Raw genomic sequence first — 22546 nt, 5'->3', positions numbered from 1 at the left:
CAGAGGGCATAGGGTAAAGGAGTAAAAGAGCCTTACGTTCCCTCCCTAAATCAATTCCCCTACATATAACTAAAGCATTTCTAGACTCGACATCAACCAGTTTGGCTCAACGAACCTACAGGCAGTCCGGCTCTGATACCAACACTGTCAGGACCAAGATTCCAAGTCACATCGATCTAGCCGGTAACACCTCATATCACTTTGCGGCCTCATGCACGGTATCCCACGGTGTCGCCTTACCATGGCCCGGGACCGTTTGCGCCTTTTGGCTCACGTATATGATAGTGTCGCTAGCATCCATATGACAGAGAACCCGGGCCGACATGGCTAGTCGTGAACCCAAAGCGGCACAAACCTATGGAGATAGGCATACATGAATCACATCGAGCATGTCGGTCATCAGCGAGTGATTCCAGGCTGTAGCACTGGGCTAACAGGACTCCGGGGAACCCGGGCTGTAGCAGGCTAGGCAGGACTCCGGAAGTCACCGCGTGACATTTTCCCGAAGGGACAGACATATGAACAAAGTGAAACACATGCCAGCCAGTCAAGTGTCCTGAACAGTAGTGCTAGGCTAGCAGGACTCCGGTGAACCGGGCTGTAGCGGACTACTATGGCTCGAGGAACACTAGACTACATTTCCCCATAAGAAAGGCTGCCAAGGATAAACAACTAGATTGTCAGATCCCACTCATACCAAGCATTTCAATCATACACACAATATGCCCGATATGAGTACATACAACATGGCATCACAACAAAACTCTACAACTCAAGTACTTTATTTAAAGGCTCCAGAGAGCCATACATAACAAGTTCATACAGATAGGGGTCACATGACCCGACACTCAAGCCATACAATCATACAAGCACAAGCGGAAGTAAATAGTCTGAGTACAGACACTAGAAAGAAAGAAGGCTTCTCGAAGCCTGTCTATCTACATAGGGCCCTCCATGGCCAGGATCACCACCTGGGTGGCTAGTCACTCATTGACATCAAGGTGTACATAAAACCCATCGGAGGGGGCGGTGTTGTCGTCTGAAAACAATAAATAAGCAAACATGACTACAAGGTACTCAACAAGTCTTACATCAGAACCTAATATACATGCTCATTCTCAAGAATGTGGTGGGGTTATTGCAGCAAGCCAGCTTTGACTCTTGGCTACGGAGCTCCACCAGCAAAAATAGTTTTCGCACACGAGTCCACTACTCACCAACACAATACTCCACCGGGGATCCTCTCTCGTCATCCTACGAGAGGGCCTTCCTCGGTACTCACACTTATCTTGAGTCTTTTAGTAGTATCCATTAACTTGTCTATGAACTGTATAGGCAACCAAGTAGTCCTTTACCGCGGACGCGGCTATTCGAATAGTTTTATTACCCTGCAGGGGTGTACCTCTTCATACACGCTTTCACCACTTACCGTCGTTTACACGACATGTACTCGGCAACCTTCAAGCGGAAGCCCAGCGAGGGTGTCGGCCACGCCCTACCTAAACACTTAAGTCTCTAGTCCAGGTTTATCGCCTATCCAGGTTCCATCCGCAAGGAGTCCGGCCGAGGTTTCCACTTACGGCCCCGAACGATGTGAACAGGGTTCCCGAGACACCAAACGGGTGACTCGGTACACCGTGCCACGGTGTATCTACCGCAACATAGCCCACCCCTAGGGTTAGCGCTACGCACGGCCGCCAACACATAACCTACAAACACCAGAAACTATTTGCAACTCCTGGACAGAGTACTAGGGTGATTAAGAAGCCGAGAGGGTCCATTGGTTTCGGGCCCAATGTACGGTAGTAACTGCATCTTAAATCACACATACAGATCTCAGTTCTTATGGACGGCCTCAATGAAACAACCCACCATGTACTCCTACATGGCCTCTCATCGATACCTTTACCAAAACATGTTGAACGCATCCCTCATATTACCGACATAATCATATCACTCTAGCCCATCACCCAGATGAACCAGACCTGACACAACTCTAAGCATAGCAGGCATAGCAAGGTAGGAATCACATACATGGCTCAATCAACCCCTACACATGCTAGTGGGTTTCATCTAGTTACTTTGGCAATGACAGGTCATGCAGAGGATAAGGGTTCAGCTACCGTAGCACACAGCAGTTTGAATCGCGTTGTCTTAATGCAGTAAACAAGAGCAGAAGCGAGAACATGGGTTTGTATCGGAATGATCAATGGGTTGCTTGCCTGTTGTAGTGGTAGTAGGGTACTGCCCTTCAGACGGATACTCGGGGTTATCCTCGGAGGCAAAACCTACCACGAAAGACACATCGAACATAATCAACACATGGCAATATGCAACAATATGTTGCATGCTATGACATGGCAAGATGAAAGTGTCTTGGCCTAATGCAAGCTAAAACAGAAAGGGATGAATTCATTTGAATCAAAGAATCAAATATTAGCTCATTAAACATGGCCTTATTAGTGCATAACCGTATTCTGCTCAAACAGCAAGGTTAACTTGTTTTGTCATGCATGAAACCATTACAGATGGATAAATTGAATTTTTCTGATCATTTTTCATATATAAATCTTTGCATTTGGAGCTATGGTTGATTTTCTATGATTTTTAGAAGTTTTGACTATTTTCTGGAATTTTCTATTAAAGAATAAATCCAGTAATTGAATTAATGCGTCAGCACTGCGTCACTATGACATCAGCGGGTCAAAGGCGCCAACCCAGGTCAAACCTGACTGGTGGGCCCTCTCTGTCAGCGTCACCACTAGTTAACAGAATTAGATTAACACTAATTAGCTGTCAGTGGGGCCTGGGCCCACATGTCAGTGATTGAACTACTTAAACTTAGTTAAAACTAATCCTAAACTAATTAGCAGACCGGCCCCACCTGTCATAGACTCAGGGGGGTTTACCTGGGCCCACACAGGGGTCAAACCGAGTCAAACTCGCCGGCGGCTTGATGCCGGCGACGTCAGACGCGGCGGAGGGCTCGGGTTTGCATTTTCGGTGACCAAAACAACGGCGAAGAGCAGCTACGTGATGCGGGGAGCGAGCCGCATTGTTTGGTGGAGGAAGTGGGGCTCGGGGAGGCTGGAAACGACGCCGGCGACGACCTTGGCGGTCGCCGGAGTTCGGGCGTGGATGAACCCGGCGCTACGGGGCACGGCGAGGCGCGGGGAGTGGTGCGTTAGGCTCCTGGGAGCGCGTGGAAGACGAAGGTGTGCTCGGATTCGAGCTTACGTGCCTGTGGCCATGGCGGCGACATGGCCGGCAGAGCCGAGCTCTCGGCCTCGATGGAAGAGGGGGTTGGAGGACGCAGACAAGCACGGGGAGAGGGGCGGAGGAAAGATGGGCTCACAGGGAACTCGCGGAGCAGGCTAGTGAGCTCGGGGAGGACTTGAGGCCAGCGAATCGAACGACGGCATCCGGTGGCCGTAGACGGGGAAGAAGGTCACCACGTCGTCTTGGGGTCATCCGATCTTGCGTGGTTCGACGGAGAGGTCGAGGACGGCAGCGCAGAGCTAATGGGCTTGTCGGAGAGGCGAGGGGGTGGCTCTGGTGTCGACTACGGCAAACGGCGGCGACAATGGCTCTCGGTGCATGCAAGAGGAGAGCCAGAGGAGGGAGAGGAGCACAAGGAGAGTGAGGGAGGGACAGAGGGGGACGTGGGGGTCGGCGTGGCACTCCTAGACGCCTCCAGGGCGTCGGCAGAAGCAGGAGGTGGCCGGCGTGTGGCCGCGGGCGCCAGCCACGCGCTCCTCGTCCTCCTGGCGGGAGGAGGACGATGACTGGCAAGTCCAGTCGGCTGGGCCGAGCCAGGTGGGCTGGGCCAGCACAGGTGAGGCCCAGGTGGGTTTCCCTCTCTCCCTTTTTTTCTTATTTGTTTCTGTTTTCTATTTTTTTCTGCAAGTGTTGGGCTTTATTAAAAAAATACTAAAGTGTTTCCAAAAATCCTGAAAATAATTGTGGGCTCTGTTTAGAATATTTCCAACAACAAACATTTATTTCCAGAATTATTTGAGCATTTAAATTATTTTATAGCATTTAAATGCCCAAATTCAAATACTTATGATTTAATTCAATGACCTTCTGTTGACCTAGAAAATTGTGCACCAATTTTGCCAGAGGTTCCAACCCAAGACAAAGAGAGTGAACTTTTTAGAAGGGCATTTCAGGTTCATTGAAAATAATTTTAGTAAACCCTAGTTGTTTCCAGGGGGTGTTGGGGGTTCTGTCTTCCCCATTTCAAATTTAAGAGGAATTTAAACATGATGCACACTCTAATGCTTGAACTAGCTAGGGTGTGACAGTAGGTGGCTTCGAGAGGTGATCCAGAAGCAGGGCCCTTCTGCGATGACCGGCGTCCTTCCGGGGGCCGGTGGCGGCGCGGGCACCAAGCTTCAAGGGCCCAGTGGCCACGGTGTGTTCAATTTGCCACGGGGGAACGTGGCGGCGTCCTTCCAGACGCCGACGCCACCCCCGGCAACAGGTTCGTCATCCTCTCTGACCACGTCTCCGTCCTCCTTGTCGCCGTTTGCACATGCGAGTCAGCTGCTAGCAGGTTTAGGGCAGTCCCACCCATCCATCGCCTTCCCACAGTTCACGGGCGACAACCCAAGCTTGTGGAAGACGATGTGCGAACAGTATTTTCAGATGTTCGGTATCCTACCATCATTTTGGGTTCCCATGGCGGCCCTGAACTTCTCTGGCTCAGCTGCCATATGGCTGTAGTTGGTTCAGAAACGTTTAGCAGAGTTCGATTGGGAACAGTTTACTGCCTTACTGGCGACACATTTTGGTCGTGATAGGCATCAAACGTTGATCAGACAGTTCTATTCTGTTCGACAAACCACTTCTGTGGTGCATTACATTGAGCAGTTTGAATTGATTATATACCATTTGGCTTCCTACTCTGACACCATTCATCTGTTTTACTTTCTGACTCATTTTGTCGAGGGCCTACGGAAGGACATCAGAGCGGTGGTGCTAGTTCAGCGGCCGCCGGACTTGGACACGGCATGCGCTCTGGCATTGCTCCAAGAAGAGGTGATGGAAGGATCGTTTGGCTCACTACCCTGACCACCCGAGCAGGCACCAAGACAGGGCACTCCCCTGCGCCTGCCCCTCCACTAGTGCGAGCGGTACCACCAGCACCAGCGGGAGATCGCTGCGGCACGGACGCCGCTCGCGCCGATCAATCCAAGCTCAAGACTCTGTGGGACTACCGACGCGCCCGTGGGCTGTGTTTTAAGTGTGGCGAACGGTGGGGGCACGATCATGTGTGCCCCACCACAGTCCAACTGCATGTTGTCGAAGAGCTGTTGGATATCTTCGGCATTGACAGTTTTGTCGACACTCAAGTGGGTTCAGAGGATGGGATTCAGGATACAGCCATGGCCATTTCAGTTTCTGCAGTAACAGGAGGAGTGTCAGCCAGAGCTTTTCAACTTCGAGCATGGGTGCAAGGGCATGAAGTACTCATGCTGGTCGATTCAGGCAGCTCCAATTCTTTCATCAATGAGCACTTGGCACGCGAAATTTCAGGGGTCCGCTCTCTGCCTAAACCTAGCCGTGTGCGTGTGGCAGATGGAGGAGAATTGCTCTGCACTGAGGTCGCCTCACATTGTGCTTGGTATGCTCAAGGGCAAGAGTTCTATACGGATCTGAGAGTACTGGCCTTGGGCACGTATGACGTCATCCTCGGCATGGACTGGCTAGAAGAGCACAGCCCGATGCAGGTCGATTGGCGCGCTCGTTTCATTGAGATACCCACTCCAGCTGGCCCGCTGCGTCTCGTGGGGCACGATGCGGCTTCCACCAATTGCCAGACCATCAACAGTTTGCAGTTGCAGAACCTATGCAGCAACGGGTCAATCACTCATGTTATTCATCTCTGTGTGGTTGCTTCACAGCAGGAAGAGTTGGAAACGACACCAGCATGCATCCAAGAAATCATAGATCAGTTTCCAGACGTGTTTGAGGAGCCGGTCGGTCTCCCACCTAGGAGGGCATGCGACCATCGCATCCCTCTGATTCCTGGGGCGAGACCAGTCAATGTCAGGCAGTATCGATACAAACCAGAGCAGAAGATGGAAATAGAGGCTCAAGTCAAGGCACTTCTGAAATCTGGAGTCATTCAGCGAAGCAACAGTCCATTCTCATCCCCGGTCATCCTGGTTAAGAAAAAAGACAGAACCTGGCGCCTTTGCATAGATTACAGGCAACTGAATGCCATTACAGTCGTCGGCAAGTTTCCGGTCCCAGTCATCGAAGAACTTTTGGATGGGCTGCATGGCGCAGTGTGGTTCTCCAAACTCGACTTGCGCACGGGCTATCATCAGATCAGGCTCGCGCCGGGGGAGGAGTACAAGACGGCATTTTCCACGCATCAAGGTCACTTTGAATTCAAGGTTTTGTCCTTTGGTTTGGCTGGAGCACCACCCACGTTCATAGAAGGGCTGACTACAGCGCTCAAACCAGTGATGCGCGTTTGCGTTCTCTGTTTCTTCGATGACATATTGATTTTCAGCACCACACTAGAGGAGCATAAGTGCCATGTGAGGCAAGTGTTGGAATTGCTCCGCAAGGATCAGTGGAAGGTCAAGTTAAGCAAGTGCGCTTTCGGGCAAAGCCAGGTATCCTACCTAGGCCATGTCATCAGTGCTCGTGGAGTCGCAACAGACCCGACCAAGATAGCAACAGTGATCAACTGGACCCCTCCGCAAGATGTCAAAGGAGTCCGTAGCTTTTTGGGTCTCGCCGGGTATTATCGCCGCTTCGTGCGCAACTTTGGAATGATCGCACGTCCGCTATTCAATTTATTGAAGAAAAGCGTGCCATTTCAATGGACTTCAATCACATAGACGGCTTTCCAGGTTTTGAAGCAGCAACTGACCTCAGCCCCTGTTCTAGCATTGCCCAACTTTGTCAATGCCTTTCACAGTGGAGACAGATGCATGTGACACAGGCATCGGAGCAATTCTGCAACAACACGGCCACCCCATAGCATTCATGAGCAAGGCGCTGAGCCCCAGGTATCAGGGGCTGTCAACATATGAAAAAGAATATCTGGCGATCATCGTGGCTGTCGATCAGTGGCGTCCCTATTTGCAACATGCAGAATTTGTCATATACACAGACCAAAAGAGTCTCACGCACTTGGAGGAACAACGACTGAATACACCTTGGCAGCAGAAAGCTTTTACCAAGTTGCTGGGGCTTCAATACCGCATCGTGTACAGGAAAGGGACTGAAAACAACAGCGCGGATGCATTGTCACGAGCCAATCCATCGGAGGTGCTAAATGTGGTCACGTCGTGCCAACCTAGCTGGCTGGAGGATGTTATCGGCAGTTATAACAACAACCCCCAGGCGCAGAAGCTTTTGGAGCAACTGGCTATACGTGATGACCCCAAAGGCAGATTCAAGCTACAGCAGGGCATCATCCGGTTCAGAAACAGAATCTAGCTGGGAGGGGGCACCAACATTCAGCAACACATAATCCAAGCGTTTCATGATAGTCCAGTGGGGGGTCACTCAGGCTTCCCAGTCACGTACAAGCGCATAGGACATCTCTTTGCGTGGCCCAAAATGAAAGTGCAAATCAAGCAGTATGTGTAGTGTTGTGTCATATGCCAGCAAGCGAAACCTGATCGAGTAGCCTCACCTGGACTCTTGCTACCCTTGCCAATTCCTAACAATCCCTGGGATATGATATCCATGGATTTTGTGGATGGCCTACCACAATCCAGCCGGTTCAACTGCATCCTGGTGATTGTGGACAAAAGAACCAAGTTCAGCTACTTCCTGCCCCTGGCGCACCCATATACAGCGGCGTTTGTAGCTCAGGTTTTCATCCAACAAGTTCACAAGATCCACGGCCTCCCTGGAGCAATCATATCAGATCGTGACCCTGTGTTCACTAGCTATTTTTGGCAGGAGCTATTCAAGGCCGCAGGCACTCAACTTTGACTCAGCACAGCCAACCACCCGCAGACCGATGGTCAGACTGAACAGGTTAATCAGTGTGTGGAAACATTCTTGAGATGTTTTACTCAAGCTTGCCCGAGGCGGTGGAGTTTTTGGATTCCCCTAGCTCAATTCTGGTACAACAACTCCCATCACTCAGCTATAGGGATGACGCCTTTTAAAGCCATGTTTGGGTACGAACCAAAGCACTGGGGGATCACGGCAGAGAATGCTTGCTCTGTACCAGCACTGCAATCGTGGATTGAAGAACGAGACATCATCCAGGCCCTTTTACAGCAGCATTTGAACAGGGCGAGGCAATTGATGAAGAACCAAGCTGATAAAAAGAGGTCTTTCCGCACGTTTGAGATTGCTGATCAGGTGTTTCTGAAACTGCAACCATACATCCAGTCTTCTGTAGCCCCAAGAGCGAACCACAAGCTGGCGTACATGTACTATGGGCCTTTTCCAGTCATCGCAAAGATCAATGAAGTGGCTTATAAGCTCCAGCTGCCTCCGCAAGCGACAATTCACCCGGTGTTTCATGTCTCCTTGCTCCGTCGCGTCCTGAACTCGGGTACGGCAGTCGAACCTCTTCTCCCGCATTGTTCTGATGAACTTGCTGTGCCTGTGAAGATTATGCAGTCACGTTGGAGGCAATCGAAAGGCAAAATGCGCGAACAAGTTCGCATTCGCTAGTCCAACTCCGAGGCGCTGGGTGACACTTGGGAGGACAAAGCTAGTCTCCAGCAGCGTTTCCCGCTTGCGGAGGCTTGGGGACAAGCCTCAGCTCAAGGAGGGGGGATGTCAGCGTCCCTGAAAGGAGCGACCCACCAGGCAGCATCAGCAACTGCGTCGCTGCTGCTCCACGCACTCCCCGGTTGAAGAAGCCCAACCCAAGAGTCGTTGGGCCGGACTGGGTCAGCTGAAGCCCAACCGCACCGATACTTAAGGGAGGAGGAGCAGCTGCACGGGCATCCAGTGGATCACGGCAACGGCGGCTTGGCTCTTTTCCCCTTTCCCCTACCTGTCTCGCGACGAACCCTAGCTCCAGAATTCTTGTAACTTGCCTGTAATCGCCACAAAACTTGTATCCGCGAGTGAGTGCCGCTAGTAATCGAGAGAGTACCTACCCATACCCTAACACCGAAGCTCAAACAAAGGCCACCTAAGCTGGAAGCCCCCGCCATGGGGTTCCCTCGCGACAGCCGTTGACTCGCCTGGCGGTTCGCGCGCTGCGTTCTTATCTCCGCTGCTGCCGCCTCGTCGTCATCCTGCTGCTGAGTCACTTCATGATGAACCACCGCTCTTGCTGTACTAAAAGAAAGTAAAAGATGCTAGCCGTCTAGGCAAGCGAGATTGCTGTCGGTTGGATTAATTGAATCAAAGTATTACTGGCATATTTGCACATGGCTTAAGGGGAAACATCACAGGGGGGAAAAGTCAATTGGATTTAGTACTAATCCAAATCAGTGCTCGCGCGGCAACCAAAACCAGGAAAAGCAAATCACAAATTCTGGCACTTTTTGTGCACCTCGGCCGCGAGTTCTAATTGACGGCCTCCTCTGCTGCTCCGGGCTGCCAGCTCGCCTCACCGGGTCAATTCTGCAGCAGCTACGAGCCGTCCTCGTGTTAAAGTCAATCCGTCGGCCCGCCGGTTTCGTACCGTTCCTGAAGCGGCCCCACGGAGAGTTGCTGTCTGTTTCAGCCACCGTTACAGCCTTGCGACCGAGCGTCTCGCCGCTGCCATAATCCACCTCGCTGCTGCTTCCTGCCGGGTCACCTCCACCCAAGGCCGAAACATCAGTCCAAATTTCGCTCAAGTCACCCTCTCCTGAATGACCACGAGCTGCCACTTCAAGTCGCTGCACCGGCCGGTCGTTGCTAAACCACCGCCGTGGGCTCGCCCCACCTACGCCTTGGATGGCCACTAAGCCGCTGTTGACTCCTCTGCGGCCTTGAGTCACCCCAGCTTCATAGCTGCCCGTCTCCACCATTGAGCCGCCGGTCTACGGCGAGCCGCCCTCCACAATTGTGGCCCACGGTTCCGCGGCAAACCGCGGACGCGTGAATCGCTGGCCCCAACCAGCCTCCCTCTGCGCAAGATCCCGCATCCCGTGCCAGTTCGCCGCTTTGCCTCTCCTCGCTGGGGGTCTCCATGGTGCCCGACAAACCGGAACCACCTTGAGCCACTTCAGCCGCACTCCTCCATGAATCACCGTCGCCGGTTCACCACTGCTCGAGCCGTTGCCGGGTCACCACGGACTCGCCCTGCTGCTTGTGGGTCGATCCGCCACTGCGAGTCGCCTGGAGCCACCAATCATTTTGAAGCCGGCCGCCGCGCTCGCCTCAACCCGCCGCTCTACGCCACCACGAGCTCAGCCGCCGCGGTGTCGACCCGCTTGGATCCTAAGCCGCCGCTGGGTCTCCTCCGCTGGGTCTCCGGCGCTGAGACTTACCAAACAGCCCCGCGTCGAGCCACTGCCGAAGAGCCGCCCTGTGCCTCCGGGTTTCCCTGCATCGAGCACTGACACATGAAGTGAGCCTCCCTGCTCCATGTCCGCGGCCGCTTCACCTCTGCTCCGGGCCACCCCCGCCTCTGCTGCCATCTGAGCCGCTTGAGCCGGCTACCTGATGCTCTACGCCGCGCCCCTGCAGGCCTTTTTCGCTGTGGAGTTATGATAGCAAAAGCAAGTTCTTCTCGCTGGAGATTGGGAAAGTCAAAGGGTCAGTCTGGTTCATGCATTAGTAGTATAAATTACTACAAATACAAGTACTGCCACTAGTTTGGCGTCATATAAAGAAAAGGAGCAGCGGTGCAAGGGCTACATCACACTTTTTGTTGTATGTCCATCCAATAAAAATACCAGGTGCTATCCTTTTTATATATTTTATTAGCACATATTAAATTGTTTGAAAACTGTTACTCTGTCTTTCAATATATTTTATGCAGGACAAAGTCCACCACAAAAGTAGCATCGTACCATGGACAGGAGGTTCGTGCCAGTGTAAACGTTGCAGCCAATTCTTTCGCCTGCACCGGTTTAAATGTCATGGCCAACTCTCGCACCTGCACTGACTACCGCTGCCTCGTCCGAATTGTCAATCCGCACCGGTTTACAAATGTCGCGGCCGACTCTCCCGTCCGCACCGACTTACTAAAGTCGCGATCGATTATCCCGCCCGCGTTGACTTACAACGCCGCGGCCGACTCATCTGTCTATGCCGTCTCTAAAGCCGCGGTCGTCTTTGTCGTCCGTCTCTCGTGGCCTAGTCTACATCAACACACCGGACCGCACCTGTCTGCATGAGCTGTTTATTGAGTATGAGCAAGTCACAGCTTGGGTAGCCCGGTTTTCTTTCAAATTGGAGGCAAATTGTCACCAACCGCCGTTTGCGCTGGATGGATCAATGGACATGCACACAAATCGCTGCCACTACAGTTTGGTCAACTTCAAACAGCCAGTTGGAAGGAGCCATTGGCCGATTTGCTGAAACGGCTCATACGGGATCATTTATAACCGACCGCAGTCACCTCAATCTTCGGTGGATTTACATCGCGTTATTAACACCAATGATATATACCTTCTGCTATGGTCAAGTACGGAGAATCTCAAGACAACTCCTTGAGTCATCTTAAGACTCGGGGGCTACGATGATATGACGCAGCAAGTCTTGCCAGTTTCAGCAAATTCAAGTGCCCCGGGATGTTGAAGGGAAACCCGGTCCCGGAGGCTACTGTTATATTGATAAAAATTTAAAGGCCGTCAGAAATATTCCGGTTCACAATGATACTTCCGGTCTATAATCCGGTTCAAGGGAAACCTATTCTCCCACAAAGCTCTGAAGCGCTAAAATCCGGTTTAAAAAATGTCCGGTTTAAAAAGGAATTAACTTCTCGCAAGTTCGAGTTGAAAGGCCGTCAGAAAATTTCCGGCTGAAAATGAAGATTCCGGTTTGCAATCCGGTTTAAGGGAAATTTGTTCTCCCACATATCTTGGAAGCTCTCAATATCCGGTTCAAAATCCCGGTTCAAGAAGAATTTATCTCTTGCAAAAATTTAAAAGTTGCCGAAGAGGACCTTCTGCCATGATGCGCGGTTCAAACATGGGTATCATGCCTTATTGGCTTATAATATTATTGATCACTTGGGGGCTTGGTCGTATTCGAACTATAGCTACACCTCTTGATCGGCGCAAGGCCACCAGAAAAATCACTAGGGGGCTTGGTCATATCTGAACCATAGCTACACTTCTTGATCGGTTTGAAACCACAAAAGGGATATCACTGGGGGGGGCTTGGTCATATCTGAACCATAGCTACACCTCTTGATCGGCATAAGGCCAACATGAATTCACATCGGGGCCAAAGAGAGTGTTGCAAAAAGCACAGACTCAAACATGGGCACCCACTGAGCACAACTCAAAAAGTTACTTGGGGGCTCTTTGTGCAAAGCAACAAAGAGTTTGAAAGGACCCTTGTAATTGGCTATCAACCCACGGCTTGGAAGCCTGGTGTATTCACCTAAAACCCCGGGTTAACCTGCCTTCATCAAGTAAGCCACTCCTGTCCAGGTAATCCTGGTATGACCCGCCGAACGTTTGGCAAGTCAATCTTATACAGACCCTGAACTTGTCAAAGTTAAAACGACGATTGGTTAATTGGAGGCCCATCTTAAAAGGCTTTGTTAAATGGTTTAACTCAGCGGCCTGGCAGCCCATGAAAAGTCTCGATTTGGAGCCTGGCGGCTCGTAAAAAGCCTCGCATGTTCTTTTTGAGTTCTATTTGCCAAGTTTTTTCACCTTTCTTGAGGTTCATAATATCTTCTGGTAAACCAGCGTCCTTGACCCGGCTTGGCTCTCAACTACAAGTTGTCACTACATGATCAGTTATAATCCGGCATTCATTAACCCGGTCTGGTTTTGACTAAACAAGTCACCAATATTATAAGGAAAATCCGGTGTTTATTATATCCCGGTGCGGTTTATTATCATAATCCGGCAAATTAAGGAAGGAGTTCTCAATACTCAAGATTGGGGTTACCACCCTCACTACAAAAGTTGGTTAAACCAACGAGGTGATTCTATGTCACAGGTATCATCTATGTCATATTTGATTATCTTCAATTACAGCCTTGGTTATGAACCCTGGCTATATGTTTGGGCATTATGACCCGCCCACCGGGTTATAAGAATTCCGGCTTACAATGAATGCGCATTAAGTTGCCATCAGCCAAGAGCCGCCGAGTATTTCAACTCCAGATTTATTTATCAACTCATAAAGTATTCAAATCTTTAATAGCCAACAAGGCTAGATTTTTATTATGGTTATCAATAACCACTATTATGAGTGAGGTTTTTAAAGTCGCTTTAGCGCAATGGATATTATTTTATCAATGGATATAATTTATTCTACAAATGGAAGGAATAGTCCCGAGTCGCTGCAGGCTTACAACCGGCACTTGGGGGCTACATTATTCAAAATTGAGATTACATCAAATATGCAAGTCTCATGTCGCTGCAAGCATGCACCATGACACTTGGGGGCTAATGCAAAGTCATTGTTTGCTCACTTATTGAAGATCCGACTCATCACATCGTAGTAAGAAGGCCCTTGGGGGCTACCAATTGCTCATGTCAACAATTCAAGGTACACAGATTTTCATCTATTATTGAAGGATCCATTGCTCGGTTGGTAAAGCACAAGGCTCTTAACCTTGTGGACGTGGGTTCGAGCCCCATGATGGGGGTTACATCATATGATGTTATTTTCATTGAAGAATATATCAAGTCCCAGCTCAATATTATCTTATTGAGCCGACCCTTGGGGGCTACATATTGCTGCTCAAGTTTACATGATCATATTTACAAAGTGTTTGCTCATTATTGCATAATAACCCGACCCTTGGAGGTTAGCAATTTCAAGTCCCAGGTTGCTGCAAGCATGACAACCCGACACTTGGGGGCTACATATGTGGAATACTCAGTGCTGACTGGTGATTGAAATGAACAACCTGGATTTCTTCAAGATTATGACATTCATATTGAAGCAAGTCTTAAGCTGTTGCTTTGTTACCTTCTTAAGACTTGGGGGCTACAAGTTATAGGCATATAAGAGGTATATTTTCAAGGTTGATGTTAACTACAATTATGACCTAGTTCCATCAATATTTATAAACCGGTAATGATAAACCGGCAAGTTCAAAGTCTTAAACCGGCACAGTTTTACATTCTCAAACCGGCAAGTTCTACATTCTTAAACCGGCTGCAGATCAGATGAGTATTTCAAAGGCCAATATTTTGGTTAAGCATTGGGAGCTGAAGTCAAAGGAGTTATTCTTCACAATATTTATCTATGACAAACCAATGTCAGCAAATTGATTATGAAGCTGGTCTATTGACTCAGATTTTCTAGAAGGAAATGACAAGGATTTAAAGATGCTCGGGATCAGTTTAACATGGATAAATCCAAATTAAACTGGGGGCTAATGTCGGGGATATACCCTGCGGTATGAACCGGCTGGAGTTGTAAACCGACTGGGACTTGGTAAACCGGCGGAGAGTTAAGACAGAGAGTCAAGACAGATGGCTAAGACAGACGGTAAACCGGCTGGTGTTAAACTGGCAGACAATGTTAAACCGGCAGACAATGTTAAACCGGCAGACGTTAAGAATCCCAGGAAGGGAAGTCAAAATAGTTTAAGTTAAAGTCCGAGTTGGACTCCACATGTAACCCGCCCCTTCAACATATATAAGGAGGGGCAGGGCTCCTCAAAGGGGGGGAATCAAGAAACAATCTCTAGGGCTAGACACAACTAGAGGAGAGCCGGTTTACGGCGACTCCCTCGTGATGATAATGAGGTCTAACCTCAAACAACATGTAGGGTTGTTACCGGATGATGTTTCCCGGGGCCCGAAGCTGTCTAAACCCTTGTCCTGTGTTGCGTCTCTCGATTCCGCTCAACCCCTCTCAAGCTACCACATAGATGCGATGGCCTCGCAACTAAGTCCTCACACTAAGGACATCTGACGTGACAATTCCACGACAGTGCTCGTCTGGAAGAACCGGGACACAATCGCAGTAGTTCTCCCTTTACTACCCTAGCCGATATAGCGGAACGTAAGATAGTAAGCACAGGAACCGGGCAACCCAACTATTGACCAAAGACATGATTTGGAGCCGATGCATATAATGCTATATGTTCGGGGTGCCGAACTATCGGATTTCGGGTTCCGGCAGACCCTTGAGGTTCGAACACTAGGGTGCGCGTGGAGATTTCGACTCCTACCTACCTGCACTCCTCCGCCTTGCTAGGATCTAAACTAAGGAAAGAACAACACAAGAGACACAGGGTTTATACTGGTTCGGGCCACCGTTGTGGTGTAATACCCTACTCCAGTGTGTGGTGTGGTGGATTGCCTCTTGGGCTGATGATGATGAACAATACAAGGAAGAACAGCCTCGCGAGGGTCTGTTCTTGGCTGGGCGATGAACTGCTGGGAGGAGTTCAGTCACCTTTCTCTCTCTCTCTCTTTCTGATCGAAACCCCTCTCTAAGGAGCCTCCTTCCTCGAACCCTCTCTCTCCTTCTCTTCTTCTTCGAACCTCTGAACCTCCCTTTGCTCTGTGGGTGGCTGGTCCCATTTATAGAGGCCCTGGTCCTCTTCCCAAATATCGAGCGGGAAGGGAGCCAACAATGGCGGTCTAATTTGAAGGGGGCAGCTAGTACTAGCTACCCTGACAAAAGTAGTCTTCGCCTGCACAAAGCTCTGGTGATGACGCCGTCTCGGGCTCCACGATGACCTCCATCTTGTAGTCCTCATGGTCTTGGTCTCGTTGCACCGAAATGGAAACCTTTGCCTGATGCCTCGGTACTCCGCGGCTGCGCTTGCCCCCTTTGCACCAAAGAGGAAAGGAGGACACTGCGCGGGCTGGCACCCGCCTGGCACCCTCGGTCGTCATGGCTTGCGTCACGGGCACCTCGTGAGGTACCCTGCCTTGATCTCTCCGCCTCCTCGTGAGCCAGCCTGACGGGGCCGTTCCTGAGGAAGCTCCGCATCATCCGCCCCGCGAGGCTTGGCCCCTCGCGAGGGTCTTGGGTTTGTGTTGGTGAAGATGGGTTGCGCTGGGCCCCCCTTTGAGCCACGCCGTAGGCCGCTGGCAGGCAAGTCTGGGGACCCTCGTTCCCAGAACGTCGACAGTAGCCCCCGGGCCCAAGGCGCGCCTGGACTTGGCCATGCAGGGAGGCGGAAGGGCAAGAGCGAAGCGCCGCGGGCCCTAACAGCCTGCGGCCTTGGGCGCCGCATGGCGGTTGATTGGACGTGGGCGCCTTAGCAACCGCGCGAGTTGATAAAGGAGCGGCATCCACCTAGGCTTTGCTTCTTGCTTTCCCCGGTTGCTACTCAGATCCCCTTTCTTGCGTCTCTCCTTCCTTCCTCCAAAATTTCCAGATCCACTCCGACCGTGTGACTCAGGAAGCCATGGCGCCTCGTCAGCCCCCGGCCGTAGCTTGGTACTCGTCTGCCCTGGACCCGCCAAACGTGTCAGAGGCGAGCCTTGCCTGGTTGCGCCGGATGGCGACGGCGCGGGGCATCAACATGGCGAAGGTGTTTAAAGCCGGCTCCGCCACCCCTGAGGGTCAAGGGAGCACCTTCTATCTGCTCTTCGTAAGTTCCATTGCTGCTGGCCTGGTGCCTCCCTTCTCCGAGTTCTTCTTCTTTGTCCTCCGCCACTATAAGCTACAAGCCCTGCATCTCCACCCCAACTCCATCCTTCTCCTGGAAATCTTTGCCTATTACTGCGAGGCTCACGTAGGGGTGCAGCCCTCAGTGGCCTTGCTGCACCACTACTTCTACCTCCAGACCTCTCGTGGTACTGCTTCCGCGTGCGCGAGCTTCGTCGTGTACGGTGGCGCCATTGCCATTTCGAACCCCGGGAAAAGGATTGAGGGCTTCAGGAGTAAGTGGGTCTTGGTGGATGCTGGGCGCATCCACCCTCGGCTAATCTTGCCCATGGAGCAGCCCATGAGCTCCAGCAATTGGGGTCGAGCGGAGCTCACGGACCCCCGCGCGAAGCTGATGTTGGAGAAGATGGACGCGGATCTAAGGCCGGCCAATATGGCGGCGGCGAAGCTGACCGGCGCGTTGCTGCTGGGGGAATTCCTGGAGCACCAGCTGGCTCCGCTTCGGCAGTACTCACTTCCGATGTGGAGGCCCCGTTCGAGCCCCGCGGCCTTGGCCGACGGAGATCTGGCTGCGGTCCTTCAATCTTTGGTCGGGGGCGATGTGGCGAGGTTGGCAGGCGCTCCTACGCCCTTGTTCCTCCGCGACGACGGAGTCCATGCCCGTCTTCAACGGGGATGGGCTCGTGCCCATGGAAACTCCCGAGGAACCGGTGGACGTGCCCTCCGATGACTCCAGCGAAGAGGAGGAAGGAGGGGAGCGGGGAAAAGGGCCTGGCTCCGAGGCGACTGACGGAGAGTCGAGGGCTCCCCTCCCCCGGCGTAGGTCCCGTGTTCTCCGCCTCTCTCCAAGCGATGACGACAAGGATGACGACGAAGACGACGACGAGGACAACAACGATCAGGACGGCAGGAGCTCACCCCCGATCCCGCAGAAGGACAGGACCGGGCTGATCTCCCGCGGGTCTGCCCCGGCCCCGGGGCGGACCGCAGATGCACCTTCCGCCTCCAAGCTTCCCGAGGTTGACCCTTCTAGCCGGCTTTCAGGCTTCAAATTTGGCCGGAGGCCGCTTGAGATCACTGGCGACGACCCGTAAGCATTCGATTCTTGTCTTTATTTCTTGCTCTGCTTCTGAGGCTTGACGTCCGCATTTCTTGGATAGGCTGGCGCCCGCAGCAAAGAAGCCGAAGGGAGCTCCCGAGGTTCCACCCGTGGCAGCGCCTCTGCCTGTGAAGGAGGGTGACCGCGACGCACAGGCTTCTCCTGCCCGGTCGTCCTCGCAAGGCCTGGCTGAGTCGGCTGGGGCGAGCACAGCCCCCACGGCCCAAGTGGCCCCCGAGGTGCTCTCGCCTGTCGCCGCCACTATAGCTGTCGGGGCGCGGCAAGCTCCGCCTCAGGATGCTGGGGCCGCGCTGCCGCCTTCTTCTCCTACTCTGCCGACTGCTGCCTCTCCGACCCCTTCTGCCATTCTGGATCGTGCTGTTGCTGAGCAGGACCGACTGCGTCAGGATCTTCTTGGCGCCGACCCCCGCTTGGTGGCCGGGCGCTTGGAGCTGGCTTCAGGACGGTTTCGCTCCGACGCTTCGATTTGGGCGGTGCTGGTCCAGGCCTCGACGGCATGCGACGAGGAGAAGCAGGACGTCCTTGAGGTGAAGGCTGCTCGGGACGCAGCCCTGGGGGAGGTGGTCGACGTCCGTGGATGTTGCAAGGCGCTGGAGGGCGAACTTCAAGATTTGCGGGACCAGCTCGCGAACGAGGTCCGCCTTCGCCAAGAGCAGAAAGAAGGCGTGAAGGCTCGCGAGGCGGCTCTCAAGGAGAGGGAGGTCAAGCTCAAGAAACGCTGCGACCGCCTAGGCGCGGTGGAGAAGGAGTTGGGGGTGAGGAAGGCCAAGTTGGACGACGAGGCCCTGGTTCTTGCCGAGGACCGCGTGGCCTTCACGGAGATGGAGGCGAGGGCTCGCTCCTCACTGAGGACGTTTTACGACAGCGGCCTAGAGAACCCACTGGCTGGTGCCGAGGATGGCCCTGCCAAGCTGCTTCCCTTCCTGGTTCACGCTCTTGAAGATGTCGCCCTTGGCCTTGGCCCCACGGCCGAGGCCGAGGCGCGTGTCCTGTCTTCTGCAGCACTGACACGGGTCCTCACCCACATCTACCTTCGCGATCCCGCTGTCGACCTCGACAGCCTGCTGGAGCCAGTGTACGGCGAGCGTGCCACTGCCGCTGCCGAGGCCGTGAAGGGTCGCGCAGAGGCCCTGCTGGGGAAGTTCCGGGCCTTCAGCACCAAGCCGAAGCAAGGCGCCGCCGACCCCACCACTCCGTGAGGCGTACCCAATCCGCGCTGCTCCACCACCGACAAGTGACTCCGTCGCGGCTCCTGTCCTGCCTTTAATTCCTGGACATGTATCATGCCTCGGGGAGGCGTTTAAACTTGCGTTTGGCATTGAGATAACAGTGTGGACTGTAATATTTGCTTTTGAATTCCTTGAAATTTGCGCCTTTCCTTCCTACTTGCTTATGTTCTACGCCGGCAGAGCCCGGCCCCGCGCATGCCTCACCCAGCATTGGTCCCGACAGGAAACCAGGACGGGGCCAAGGAGTGAGGGGCCACGTGACAAGTTGGGCTCTTGAATCGCGATGCTCAGGAGTCCCCTTTGGCGCACGAACAACAAGTAGGGAGGTGTGATGCGGGTGGATCTACCGTTCTACGTCTGCAGAGCCCGGCCGGGCGCGTGCCTCACCCAGCGTTGGTCCCGACCGGAAACTAGGACGGGGCCACGGGGTGAGGGGCTACGTGACCAGTTAGGCTCCTGAGTCGCGATGCTCAGGAGTCCCCCTTGACGCTCAAATAGCCTTCGTACCTTGGCTCCGCTCGGGGAGAGACGCGCGACGAACCAGGCCCGGGGGGACCTGACTGGGCGGCGTGCGTCTGAGTGTGGCATAGGCGCAGCCCCCGTGCCCAGCCCCCTCGCGCGGCACTCCCGAGGGGAGGCGTTACGATGAGGCTAGACACTAAGCTCTGGGCTCCCTGAGGTTGGTGCGGCCCGGGGGCCACCCTCAGTTGTTTATCACCAGCGTGGAGTATAGCGCTACCATATGTGTACGGGCATAGCCACTCCTCGGCAGTGTCGTCAGCTAGCGCGGAGCATGGTGCTTCCACTGGTACGTGGGAGGGGGCCCCCCTCCGGGAGGAGGCCCCGGGGCATGTACAGCCCCGCCCTGACACGTGGCTGGCATGGTAGGGCCTGGCGGGGTGTATCTGGGCACCCGTGAGCCAGCACGGGACTCACGGGGCCCTACCTCTAGGCGGGTTGCGCCTGGCACTGGGCCTTATCTTGTGATGTGTCCCTGCAAATTTGGTTAGATGTCGGCACTCTACGTCCTCGGGTCCCGGCCCTCGAGCTGGTCTCAGCCGTCGCTGGTATGCCAGGTCGCGATGCCATGGACATGGCCAGATGGTGAGGGCTGGAGAGCCAGTAAGAGCCCTGAGTCGCGATGCTCAGGTACCCCCCTTTAACGTGCAAGTGGTCGGCATGGAGAAGAAGAGGTGCCGTGGACCGGCATCAAATAATCAAGCATGGTGGGTCTAACGCATAATCGGAAATAAACGCAAATGGGATACATGCCGCTGGGCCTGGCCCGAGCGGCTTGGGGATCATGCAGCCCGAGGGGCGCCCCCAACAAGGTAAGCTAACAACATGGAATAAAAAAGGGATACACGCCGCAGGGACGGACCCACGCGGCCTGGGAATAATGTAGCCCTGGGGGGGCGCTCCCAGCTGGAAATAAAACTCGAAAGATGTCACCTGATGATGTTGAGGACGAAGGAGCGTTGATGTAGCAGGCTCGGTGGGCTGCGGGAGCCGATCCTCACGAGCCCCCAGGCCCAGGGGCCTCGGGAGGCTCCGGAGGCGCTAGCGGCTCCTCGCGGGCCATCTCCATCCCTGCCAGGGCTGCGGAACGCCTGGCCTCTCGTGCCTCCATGATGCCCCTCATGAGGCGCTGGTACGTGTCAGCCGTGTTCGGCAAGCCATAAGGCATCTGAACATAGCTGTGGGGCGGGCCTCCGTAGTGCCCCACTCGGTTGAGCCCTGGTATGTCGATGCAGACGCGCAGCCCACCATCCTCGCCTGGAATGGGAGCCACTGCTGGTAGGCGGCGGCCGCCTTTCATGACTCTTGACTCCTGTAGCTCCTGAATGGCCTTGCTGACGAACTCCTGAGGGTCTGGATCTCCTTGCCTTGCTCCTTCTTGAGGGAAACATGCTTCGAAACACGCCTCCATGTGGTGCCCAAGCGCCTCCCTCGTGACCCTAGCTATGTCGGTGGCCCTCCAGGGGAGATCCCCCGAGCCCTGCCTGAGGAGGGCGCCGGGCGCGCTTTCCTATGCGATGGAAGGAGGTTCCCCCTGGGCAGGCGAGGGCCCAGAGGGGCCTGCCTTCTGAGTGGTCGGGCTGGACGATGTCTTCTTCTTCTTAGGGGCAGTCTCGGGAGGCCTCCTGCTTCCGCGATCCGGGTCTTCCAGTGACGCGGCCTGAAAGGCTCGTTCCAGGGAACACACCGCGTCCTTCTCTTCACAAGGCACCATGATGACTCCGCCGCTTCCTGACATCTTGAGGACGTTGTAGCCGTGGTGAGTTACGGCCATGAACTTGGCCAGCGCTGGGTACCCAAGGATGGCGTTGTACAGCAGGCAAATGTGAGCGACGTCGAAGTCGATGAGCTTGGTGCGGTAGTTGTCGCGTGCCCCGAAGGTGACAGGGAGGCGGACCTGCCCAATCGGGACCGTGGAGTCGTCGGTGATACCGGAGAAAGGCTTGGTTGGCTGAAGCTGGCTGCAGGGCACTTGGAGGTTGTTGAATGTCTCCACGGACAGGACGTTGAGCCCTGCCCTGCCATCGATGAGGGTCTTGGTGACCACCACGTTGCTGACGATCGGGGACCAAAGCATCGGGAGAACTCCGGCTGTAGCCGCACACTTGAGCTGATCTGCTGAGCTGAACGTGATGGCGCACGCCAACCACCTGAGAGGGCGCGTGGCTTCGAGCCTAGGGAGGACTGTGTTCACTTCGCGGGCGAACTGCTTTAAGATGCGCTGAGAGGCTGGGGCTTGTGCCCCGCCCAGGATGCAGGCGATCGCGCACGGCTCCTGGAAGCCCCCAGCCCCCTCGTCCTGGTGGCGGTCCTCGTTTCTCCTTGGCTGCGGCGGCAATGGTGGGAGGCCTGCGTTGCCTTGCGGGCGATCCTCGCGAGGCTGATCTCTCCAGCCTCCCTCGCGAGGCGGGTCTTGCCAGCGATCCTCGCGAGGTTGATCGCGCCACCCTTGGCGCGGGCCACGGTCTTCCCAGCGTCCTGCGTTCCTTCCTCCTCCTTGACCGTAGCCCCGGCCATTGCGGTCAGGGCGACGGCCGATCCTTCCTTCTCGCACGGCTCGGAGCTCTTGACATTCGTTGGTGTTGTGGGTGTGGAGGTCGTGGTACACACAGTACCGGCTGCCCTTGGAAGGTTCGGGCTGATCTCTGCCTCGCTTGGTGTCTGGTTCTGCCGCGAGCACGGTAGCCCCCTTGTGCTTCACATCCTTGGCCTTGGGCTTCTTCTCTTCTGGGTCTGTGGCAGGTAGCTCGAGGAGGGAGAGACGCCCTTCCTCGGCCCTGGCACACTTGGTTGCCAGGTTGAACAGCTCCAAGGAAGTGCACAGGTCTTCATGCATCGCCAGCTCCTCCTTCATCTTGACGTCGCGCACGCCGTCGGAGAAGTCCGAGATGATGTCCTCCTCGGTCACCTTGGGAATCTTGAGGCGCGCGTTGTTGAAGCGCTGGATGTACTTCTGCAGGGTCTCCCCGGGCTGTTGCTTGATGCGGCGCATGTCGCTCACGGCGGGTGGCCGGTCGCGAGTGCCCTGGAA

This window comes from Triticum dicoccoides, chromosome 2A (assembly GCF_002162155.2).
Source record: "Triticum dicoccoides isolate Atlit2015 ecotype Zavitan chromosome 2A, WEW_v2.0, whole genome shotgun sequence".
Classification (NCBI taxonomy): domain Eukaryota; kingdom Viridiplantae; phylum Streptophyta; class Magnoliopsida; order Poales; family Poaceae; genus Triticum; species Triticum dicoccoides.
The sequence above is the reverse complement of the archived record's forward strand: the minus strand, read 5'-3'. Positions refer to the sequence as shown.